An 11769-nucleotide genomic window follows, 5' to 3' on the forward strand; every position below is an offset into this window, starting at 1 on the left:
AAACTGTTTATCCATGTGAGCCCTGATGTCCACCAGGGGCTGGATGTCCCCCTGGGGCTAGATGTTCACCTGGAGCCTGGTGTCTACCTGGGGCCTGATATCCAGGAGAGGCTTAGTTATCCACCTATGGCCATCTGGAGCCAGATGCCCACCTGAGGTCTGGTGTACACCTAAGGCCTGATATCTACCTGGGGCTTGGGTGTTCATGTGGGGCCTGATGTCTACCTAAGACCATGTGTTCACCTGGAGTCTGGGTGACCATCTGGGTTATGATGTTCAGCTGGGGCCCAGAGTTCAGCTGGGGACTGGGTCAACCTTCTGCTTGTTGCACACCCGGGGACTAGGTACCCACCTGGGCTCCGGTGTTCACTGGAGCCTGATGTCTACCTGGGGCCTTGTATTTACCTAGGACCAATGCATCCACCTGGGGTCTGAGTGCCCTCATGGAGCCTGGAGTTTTCCTGGGGCCTGGGGTCTGCCTTAGTCTTAAGTGTACATCTGTGGCCTCATGTCCACCTTGGGATGGATGTTCACCTGGGGATTGGATATTCAGTAGGGGCCTGAGTGTCCACGTGGTTTGTGATGTCTACCTGGGGCCTGGTGTTCATCTGAGGTTTGATAGCCACCTGGGGCCTGGACATTTGCCTGGAACCTGATGTACAGCTGGTGCCTGAAGTTCATCTATGCCTGGTGTCCCCCTGGGGCCAGGTAGTCAACACGGGGCCTGAAGACCTTCTAGAGTTCAGTGTTCACCTGTGGCCTGAAGTCCACCTAGGGCTTGGGTGTCCAAATAGGGCCTTCTGTCAGCTTGAGATTTGTGTATTTACCTAGGGCCTGGTTGTCCACTTGGGGCTTGATTTTTCACTTGGTTTTTGTGTTAATTTGGGGTCTATTGTCCACCTGAGGTCTAGGTATCCACCTAGGGACTATTGTCCAGCTGGAGACTAATGACTACCTATGACCTGGTAATCACCTAAGGCTTTGTTTCACTTAGGTACTTGGTGCCAAACTGTTGCCTGCTGTTCACCTGGGGTATGGTGTCCGCCTGGGGTCTGGATGTCAGCCTGGGGCTTGTTGTATACCTGTATCTTAGATATCCGGATAGGGGTCTATTTTCTGCTTAGGTGCAGCAGTCCATCTGGTGCTTGAGTGTCAACCTAAGGCCTGATGTCTATGTTGGACCTAGGGTTCACCTGAGGCCTGATATCCACCTGGGGCCTCAATGTCCACATGGGGCCTGATGCCCATCTGGGCCCTTGATGTCCACCTGCAGCATGGATGTCCACTGGTACTTTATGTCCACCAGGGGCCTAATGTCCACCTAAAACCTGGTGTTCACTTGGGGTCTGATGTTCAGCTGAAGACCGGATGTCCACCTGGAGCCGAGGAATCCACCCAGGGACTGGTGTTGAACTGGGGCCTGATGACCACCTGGGGACAAGGTACACATCAGCCTTGATGTCCACCTGTCACCAGATGTCCACCTGAGTCCTGATGTCCATCTTGATCCTGGGTGTCCACATTAGGCCTGATGTCCAGCTGGCACCTAGGTACCCACTGGGGGCTTCCTGTTAACCTGGGGACTGGTGTCATTCTGGGGCCTAATGACCACCTGGGTTGTATTATTCACCTAGGGCCTGGTGTCCAGTTGGGGCTTGAGTGTAACCTTGGACCTGGCACCCACACAGGACTTGAGTATCAAACTGGCCTCTTGGTGTCCAGTTAAGACATCATGTGAACCTGGCGCCTGAGTGTCCACATGGGGCCAAATGACTACTAGGGGCCTGAATGTCAACCTAGAATCTGAGGTTTACTAGGGCCCTAGGTATCCACCTGGGGCCTAATGTCCACCTGAGCCTGGGTGTCAACCTGGGGCCTGAAGTAAACCTCTAGTTCAGTGTCCACCTTGGGCTTGATGTCAACCTGGAGCCTGATGTCCACCTGAGTACTGATGTTCACCTTTGACTTGATGTCTGCCTGTGGACTGTTTATCCACCCATGGCCTGATGTTCACCTGGGACTGAATGTCCAACTGTGACCTGTTGTGCACCTGGAACCTGGGCATCCACCTGCAGCCTGATGTTCAGCTGGGCTGGGACCTGGAGTTCACCTGAGGCATGATGTCCACCTGAAGCCTGATGTTCATCTGGGGGCTGGGTGTCCACTTGGGGCCCAATATCCACCTGGAGACTAGGTACCCACCTGGGATCTGGTGTTCACTCAAGATTGGTGTTCAGCTGTGGCCTAATGACCACCTGGGTCATGGTGTCTACCTTGGACTGGGTGCTCACCTGGAGCCAGTGTTCACTGGGGACCTAGTGTGCACCTGAGACTAGGGGATGCACCTGGGGCCTCGTGTCTACCTGGTGCCTAGGTATCCACTTGGGGACTAATGTTCATCTGGAATCTGACATCCACCTGGGGCCTTGTAATTACCTGGGGTCTGGGCATCCACCTAGGGCTTAAGTATCCTCCTGGGGCCTTGAGTTTTACTGGGGACTCGTGTCTGCCTTGGACCTGGGTGTACATCTGTGGCCTAGTGTACACCTTGAGAGTGATGTCAACCTGGGGACAGATGTCCTCTTGGGGTCTGAGTGTGCACCTGGTGCCTGATGTCTGCCTGGGGACTTGTGTTCACCTGAGACCTGATATCCACCTGGGGACTGGGCGTCCACGAGGGGCTGATGTTCAGCTGGACACTGGATATCCACCTGGGGCTTAAGGATCCACCCAGAAACTGATGTCAAACTGGGGCCTGATGTCTACCTGCGGACTAAGTATCCATGTGAGGCTTGATGTTCATCCGCAGCCAGACGTCCATCTGATGCTTGATGTCCACCTTAGTCCTGGGTGTCTACTGGAGACCTCATGTCCAACTAGAGCTTAGGAACCTACTGGGGGCCTCGTGTAAACCTGGGGACTGGTATGCAGCTGGGTCCCAATGATCCCCTGGGTCATATTATTCACCTAGGGCCTGGTGTCCACTTGGAGCTTGAGTGTCAGCCTTAGGTCTTGTGTTCATCTTTGACGTGGTGTCCACCTGGGACTTGGGTATCAACCTGAGGACTTGGTGTCCAGTTGAGGTGTCATGACCACCTGGGGACTGAATGTCAATCTGGGGTCTGATGTAAACCTCTAGTTCAGTATCCACCTGGGGCCAGATGTCTTCCTAGAGACTTATATTCACTTTTGACCTGATGTCCACCTGGGGACTTGCTATCCATCCATGGTCTGATATTCACCTGGGGACAGATGTTCAACTGTGGCCAGAAGTGCACCTGAGGTCTGGGCTTCCACCTGGGGCCTGATGTTTAGCTGGGGCTAGAGTTTACGTGGAGAATGATGTCCACCTGAAGTTTGATGTTTACCCGGGGCCTGATACCTGCCTGGTGCCCAAGTATTCTCATGTGCCTAATGTCCACTAGTTGGCCTGGTGTTCATCTGAGGGCTTGGTGTCAACCAGTGGCTTTACGTACACCTGGATTCTAGTGTCCTCCTGGGGCCTTATGCTTACCAGGAGTCTAGTGTACCCCTGGGGTCTAGTATCCACCTGGAGTCTGGGTGTCCACCTGAGCCTAATGTTGAGCTTAGACTGAGTGTCAGCCTGAGGGCTGATGTCTACTTAGGACATAGGCATTCACCTGGGGCTTGTTGTTTACCTGGGGACTAATGTCAACCTTGAGCCTAGGTATCCACCTGGGGAATAGTGTCCAGTTGCAGCCAGATGTCCACCTGTGGCCTGAAGCATGGTTGTTATCCTAAGGCCTTGTATTAGTCCATTTTCACACTGTTATAAAAAACTACCTGATATTGGGCAACTTATGAGGAAAAGAGGTTTAACTGACCCACAGTTCTTCAGGCTTAATAGGGAGCATGACTGGGTGGGCCCAGGACACTTACAATCATGATGTAAAGCCAAGAGGAAGCAAGCCCTTTTTACCATGGGGGAGGAGGAGGGAGAGAGAAGGGGGATGTGCTACACACTTTCAAATAACCAGATCTCGTAAGAATTCTATCACGAGAACAGCAAGTGGGAAGTCTGCCCCCATGATTCAATCACCTCTCACCACGCCCCTTCTTCAACCCATGGGGATTACAATTCAACATGAGATTTGGGTGGAGACATAGAGCCAATATCAGGCCTGATGCCCGCCTGGAGTCGTGTCTACCTGAGGCCTAATGTAGACATGAGGCCTGGGCATCCACCTAGGACCTCATGTTAAGATAGGTTCTGGAGTTCTTTTGGTGTCTAGTGTATACCTGGGGCCCAGATGTATAACTAGAGCCTGATGTTTCAGATGGAAACCTGCGCCCCAGGTGCTCATCAGATCCTAGGTGAAAATTCAGGCTTCAAGTGCACATCAGACTCCAAGTGGACACATAGGCCCCAGGTTGATACCAAGATTTCAGGTAGACTCTGGGTCCCAGAAAAACACCCCGCCCTAGATGGACAGCTGAACCTGAGTAGGCATCAGGCCCCAGATCAACATCTGGCCCCATGTAGATTCCTAGGCCCAAGGTGAATACTCAGTCTCCAGCCCTAGGGGAATTCAGTCTTAGATGACTAAGGACTGGTTTTCCTCTGGGGCCTCATGTCTACCTGGGCCCTGGGAGTGCACATGGAGCCAGATGTCTATAAAGGGCGTGAGTGTCCCCTAGGGCCTGAGGTTCACCAGAAGCATAGACATCCACCTAGGACCTTGTGTCCACCTAAAACCTGGTGTTCACCTGGGGCCTGGGTGACAACCTGGGATCTGATGTTCACCTGAGGCCCAGAGTTCAGCTGGTGCCTATGTCAGCCTGGCACCTGATGCACACGAGAGGACTAGGTGCCCACCTGAGGACTGGTGTTCATGGGGAACTGGTGTTCAGCTGTGGCTTGATGACCAACTGGGTCCTGGTGTCCTCCTAGAACCTGATGTCCACCTGGGACTGCATGCTTACCCAGGGCCTGGTGTCCCCCTGGGGCCTGGTGTGCCCCTGAGACCTGTGATCCTCCTGGGCCTAGTATCCACTTGGGGCCTCATATCCATCTGGAACATCATGTCCACTTGGGACCTTTTAGTTACCTAGGGACTGGGTGTCCTTCTGGCGCTTGAGTGTCCTCCTGGGGCCTGGGGTTCTCCTGGGGCCTGGGTGTACATCTCTGGCCTGATGTCCACCTTGGGATGGATGTCCATCTGGGAACAGATGTTCACTTGTGGCCTGAGTATCCATTTTGCGTCTAATGTCTACCTGGGGTCTGGTGTTTGCCTGAGGCCTTATATCCACCTGGGGCCTGGGCATCCATTTGAGGCCTGATGTCTACCTAAGACCCGGTGTTTAACTGGGGCACAGACTTCTTCCTGGAGCCCGACGTTCATCTTTAGCCTGAAGTTCACCTATGCCTGTTGTCTACCTGTGGCCTATGTGTCAACCTAGGGCCTGATGACCACCCTGAGTTCAGTGTTCACCTGGGGCCTGACATCTGCCTGGAGTCTGGGTGTCCACATAGGGCCTGATGTTGGCTTGGAACCAAAGTATTTACCTAGGGCCTGGGTGTCTGCTTAGAGCCTGACTTCTACATGGTTCATTATGTCAACCTGGGGCCTGATGTCCACTTAGGGCCTAGGTAAGCTCCTTATGACTAAAGTCCACACGGGGGCTGAAACCATCTCAGACCTTGTGTTAATCTTGGGCTTAGTGTCCACCTGAGGCCTGCCTGGGACCTGGTGACCCCCTGGGGTCAAGCTATCCACCTTGGGCCTGATGACCAATTGGGGCTTAAAGCTCTACTTAGAGACTGGTGTCAACCTGGAACCTGATGTCCACTTGGAGTCTGGTGTACACCTTCGGCCTGATGCCCACCTTGGCACAGGTGTACAATTTGGGCCTAGTGTGCACCTGAAGCCTAGGTGTCAACCTGGGTCTTGATGCACACCTTTAGTCAAGTGTTTAACTGGGGCCTGATGAAATACTGGAGCCTGATTTACACCTGTGTACTGGGTCTCCACCTGGGGCCTGATGTCCACCTGCAGCCAGATATCCACCTGGCATCAGATGTCTACGAGGAATCTGGGTGTCCACCTTGAAAATGATGTATTCCAAGAGACTAGGCATGCACATTGGGCCTGGGGTGCACCTGGGTCCTGATGTCTACCTGAGGCTGGTATTGAACTGGGGCCTGTGTGTTCACTTGGAGCCTGATGTCCATTTGGAACCTGGTGTTCACCTAGGACATGTGTATCCACCTGGATCCTGATTTTCAGGTGGGGAGTGGATATAGACCTGGGATCTGATGGCCACCTATGCTATAAGTAACCCAACCACCTGAGGCCTGATGTTTACCTGCCGCCTGATATCCACCTGGTACCTGTGTGTCAATCTAGTGCCTGGTGTTCACCTGAGGACTAGGTAGACACCTGAGGCTTGGTGTTCACCAGGGTCCTGGTGTTCATCTTGCACCCAGTGTCCACCTGGACCCTGTGTATCAACCTGTGGCCTAGGTGGCCACTTGGAGCTTTATGTGCACCTGAGGCCTGAGAGTTTCCTAGGATCTGATGACCACTGGGGCCCAGGTATCCACCTGGGACATCAGGCTCCAAGTGTATATCCAGGCTCCATATGGACACCAGGCCAGGAAAACGCCAGCCTTTATCTGAATATCAGGTCCTAGATGGATGCCCAGGCCCCATGTGTACATCAGGCCCCGGGTATACACTGGACTCCAGGTGGACACCAGCACTCAATTGGATACACACAATCAAGTGGACACCAGGCCCCACGTGAATTCCTACACTCCAGGTGAACATCAGGTCCCAAGTGGATACCTGGACCCCAGGTGGATACCAGTCTCTAAATTAATACCAGGCCTCAGATGGTCCTTAGGAGCCATGTTGGCATTAGTTATCAGGAAGTTACCTAGGCCCAAAGTGGACATCAGGCCCCCTGTTGACACAAGATATATTTGGAAGTCAGGCCCCAGGTGGACACCCAGGCCCTAGGTAAATACTTAAGTCCCAGGTTGAGAGCAGGACATCAGGCCCTATGTGAACACTCAGAACTCAGGTGGACATCAGGCCTCAGGTGGACATCTGAGTTCATCTGGAACCTCGTGTTATAGGCCCCATGTAAACACCAGGCCTTAGGTGGATACCCAATCTCTAGGTGGACATCAGAGCTCAGATTGACACAAAGACTCCAGTAGACATAATGTACCAATGAATATCCAGGCCCCCGGTAAATACCCAGGCCCCAGATTGACATCAGGGTCTATGTGGACCCACAGGCTCCGGGTAGTAAACAGGCCCAAGGTGGACGCTGGACTGGACATCAGGTCCTAGGTTGACAACCATGCTTCAAGTTGACACCAGGCACCAAGTGAACATCTGGTCCCAGCTGGACACTAGTCTCCTGGTGAATACCTGGGCTCAAGGTTGACAGCAGGCCCCATGTGAACACTAGACCCCAGCTAAACACTTATGCCCTAAGTGGACATCAGGCCTCAGGTGGTTACCCAGTCCCAAGGTGAACATCAGGACCCCGATGGGCACCAGTTATCAAGTGGATTCCCAGACCCCAGGTGAATATCAAGTCCTAGGTGGATACCAGGCCCCAGGTGGATACCAGGATCCTGGTAGACATCAGGTCCTAAGAGGACACTAGAACCCAGGAGTACATTAGGCCACAGGTTATCACAAAGGCCCCAGATGAATAGCAGGCCAACTTGTGGACATCAGGCCTGAGAAGGGTCCTTGGGCTCCAGGTGGATATCAGGCCCCAGGTGAATATCCAGCACTCAGATGAACATGAGGCTTCAGGTAGACATCATGCCTCAGGTGAACTCCAGGCCCCAGCTGAACATCAGGCCCCAGGTGGATGCCCAGGATCCGGGTGCACATCTGGCCACAGTTGGACATTCAACCCCTGGTGACCATCAGGCCATGGGTGACTACACGGTTTCCAGGTAGACATCAGATCAAAGGTGAACATCAGTCCCCCAGTGGATATCAGGCCCAAGATGGACACTGAACTAGAGGTTTACATCAGGCCACATGTTGACACCTAGTACCAGGTGGATATCAGGCCCCAAGTGGATACCTAGGCTTCCAGTGAATTTCAGACCCCAGGTTGACATTCAGGCCCCCAGTGGTCATCTGGCCTCATGCGAACACTCAGACCCCAGGTGCAAATGATGTCTCAACTGGATACCAAACCCCTAGTTTTATACCCAAGGCCCAGGTGGACACTAGGTCCAAGGCTGACACTCAAGCCCTAAGTGAATACCAAACTCTAGGTGAATAATTCAACCCAGGTGGTCATTAGGACCTAGATGGATACCAGTCCCCAGGTTAACACAAGGCCCCCAGTGGGCACCTAGGCACCAGCTGGATATCAGGCCCTATGTAAACACCCGGGTCTCAGGTGAACACCATGCCCCAGGTGTACATCAGGCCCTAGGTGGACACGGGGCCACAGGTGGACATCTAGCCGCTGGGCAACATCCAGCCCCAGGTGGACATAACTGTTTCCATGGATAAACCATTCCCAGGTTGATATCAGGCCTCAAGAGGATAGCAGTCACCAGGTAGACATCAGGCCTCAGATAGACACCAAGTTCCCAGATGTACAGTAGGCCCCAACTGAACCCCAGACTCATGTGGACATCAGGCCACAGGTAGACACCAAGCCTTAGGTAGATACCTAACTTCAGGTAGACATCAGACCCAAGGTGGACACCCAGTCCCCAGGTGGGCAATCAGGCCCCAGGCACACATCAGGCCTTAAGTGGACACCCAGGCCCCAGGTTGATATCCAGCTCCCAGGTGATCACCAAGCCCCAGGTAGACACCAGGCCATAGGTGAGCAACAGGATGCAGTAGGTCATCAGGCCACAGCTGGATACCAGTCCCTGGTGATCACAAGGCCCCAGTGGGACATAGATCTAAGGCAGATATCAGGCCCCAGGTGGACATACAGGCCTGAGGTGGAATTCACCCCTGAGGGGGACATTTGGCCCCAGGTATGCATCAGGCCTCAGGTGAATAACCAGCCCCCAGGTGGACATTAGCCCGCAGGTCAACCACAGTCCCCAGGTTGATATGTGGTCCCCAGGTAGCTACCCAATATGCAGGGTAACATTAGGCCCCTGTAGGTTCCTAGGCCCCAAGTGGATTCCTAGGCCCCTGGTGAACATCAGGTGCAGGTGTCCAAGCAGGCCCTGGGTGGACATAACTGTGTACAGGTAAGGAGTTGACCTGTGGGGAGGATGAGCAGTCAGCAGCCCACTGGGGTCCTGAGTAGGTCTTCTGGAAGGAGGAGGCCGAAGGGATGGAACCTTAAAGAAGTGACCTCACTTCCTTGGCAACAGACCCTAACAGAACTTAGAATTCTGGTAACCAGACCAGGCACGGTGGCTAACACCTGTAATCCCAGCACTTTGGGAGGCTGAGGCAGGAGGATCATGAAATCAGGAGATCGAGACCAGCCTGACCAACATGGTAAAACCACATGTCTACTAAAAATACAAAAAACAAACAAGGTCAGGAGATCGAGACCATCCTGGCTAACACAGTGAAACCCCGTCTCTACTAAAAATACAAAAATTAGCCAGGCATAGTGGCAGGTGCCTGTAGTCCCAGCTACTCGGGAGGCTGAGGCAGGAGAATGGCATGAACCCAGGACGCAGAGCTTGCAGTGAGCCAAGATCGCGCCACTGCACTCCATCCAGCCTGGGCGACAGAGCGACACTGTGTCTCAAAACAAAAACAAAAACAAAAACAAAACAAACAAACAAAAAAAAACTAGCCAGGTGGGGTGGTGCGTGTCTTGTGCCTGTAATCCCAGCTACTCAGGAGACTGAGGCAGGAGAATTGATTGAACCCAGTAGGCGGATGTTGCAGTGAGCTGAGATCATGCAACTGCACTCCAGCCTGGCCAACAGAATGAGACAATGTCTACAAAAAAAAAAAAAAAAAAAGAATTCCGATAACCAGGCACCCACATCCTAGAGTTAGCCCCATAGCCAGCTCACTTGGTGGGAGATGCTCAAGAGAGCAAGATATTCTTGTGCTGCATCCCCACATCTCAAGGCTCCTGCTTCAGGAATGGCAGGAGTGAGAGCCTTCCTTTTCCGACGACGCCCTTGTAGGCTCATCTCTCACCCCAGATGCCTCTGGCCATTTAGCAGAAGGCGCCCCCAGGTACCACAGGACAGGAGTCACCAGGTAGACATTAGGCCCCAGATGGAGCTACCAGGCCAGGCCTCACCAGTGATCCCACCAGGGCCACATCTGTACATTGTCCTTGTCCAGCTGGAGCCTCTGGAGCTCATTGAGACACAGGCACATGCTGAGGTCACCTGCAGTCTGGAAGTCTTTCCAGGGACAATGTTTTCAGGCTGAAATTCCTTTAAATTCAGTGAGGTTGTTTTCATGTTTGGAAATTCCAGTGGAAAGTGAGTGATATTGGTGACCTCTCTCCTTTTTCAGCTCCTGCTTCAGGTGCAGAAATACAGCTATTTCCAGTGCCAGCTGTTGAGCCAGTGCCAGCACCAGGGTCAGAGCCCCCTCCAGGGACAGCGCTCAAGCTAGAGGAAGCTCCAGAGCCCTCTTGCCGCTGCCCTGGGACTACCCAGGACCAGCCCAGTGAGAAGCTGCCTGACTTCATGGCACCTCCTATACAGCCACCGGCCTCAGCCCTGGAGCTGAAAGTGTGGCTGGAGCTAGAGGTGGCAGAGAGGGGGTGATCAGCACAGCTCCAGCCAGCAGCTCCCACACTGCTCCCAGTCCTGGGCACAGTGGAAGCTATGGAGGCAGAGACCAGGGTGTGCAACCTGGGCTCCTATGCCTTACTGGAGAGGGACTTCTCTCATTCAGCAGAGCAGCAGCCCTGCTGCTGAAGGGCCTGCTGCTACTGCTGCTGGGGTTGTTTGCCTGCCTGCAGGAGGTGCTGGAGAGCAAGAAAAGGAGCCTGTGAGCAGGGGTTCCAGCAGGTCCTCCTGCTCCCAGAGGCGACCTCCTCCTCCAGGCATGGAGGTTTGCCCTCAGGTAGGCATCTGGGCCATTTGCCTCTAATGTGCTGCCCAGGATGGCCTCTTCTTGACAGGCAGACAGGGGTTGAGGGGGCCAGGGGAAATCTCCAAAGGAAGCTTTTAAACTCAGCAGCTGCACCCCAGAATCTCCATGCCTGCACCTGCCCAAGGATTTATTCATAGCTTAACTAAGAATTTCAAATTTCTACCATAACACTGAAATAAAGTTTGACTTTTTGAAACTTCCATGACTTCTTTCACTCCCTAATATTGTAGATGATGTTTTTGAGGTGACATTGAAAACCTCTGATAGTTGTGTGTTTTGTTATGGCCCTTTGTGTGATTAAATTACCATCTGATCAAGTGATATTGAAAACCCTTCAGGTATGGCTTTTAGAAGACTTTGACCTATTTTTGCTTGTGTTGACTCTCCCTCCAGCTTTGTGGAAAGAGGGATCATGTAGCTTCATTTCTCAGGCAGATCAGTCACCTTTTGCCATCAAAGTTTTAGCATCCATTTCCAAAATTTGGTGTACAAGTTGATATTTTGGTGTTTTTAGCTAATCTGGGGTCAAAACAGAATGCCATAGATGAGGAAGCTTATAAATCAATTTGTTTCTTTCAGTTTTGGAGATGGCAAAATTCAAGGTCAAGTGGTTAGCAGATTCCATGTCTGGTGTGGGCTTGCTTTGTGGTTCATAGACAGCCATGTTTCTACCATGTCCTCACATGACAGAAGGGATGAGGGAGCTTTCTAT

At 52.8% G+C, this 11769-nt stretch overlaps 1 pseudogene; it reads left to right on the forward strand.

Annotated features, from left to right (window-relative positions):
* Nucleotides 1-1222: 1222 nt before the first annotated feature.
* Nucleotides 1223-11253, forward strand: LOC129138180 (uncharacterized protein C2orf27A-like; annotated as a pseudogene).
* Nucleotides 11254-11769: the final 516 nt, after the last annotated feature.

The sequence above is a fragment of the Pan troglodytes genome, chromosome 21 (genome assembly GCF_028858775.2).
Source record: "Pan troglodytes isolate AG18354 chromosome 21, NHGRI_mPanTro3-v2.0_pri, whole genome shotgun sequence".
NCBI classification, from domain to species: Eukaryota; Metazoa; Chordata; class Mammalia; order Primates; family Hominidae; genus Pan; species Pan troglodytes.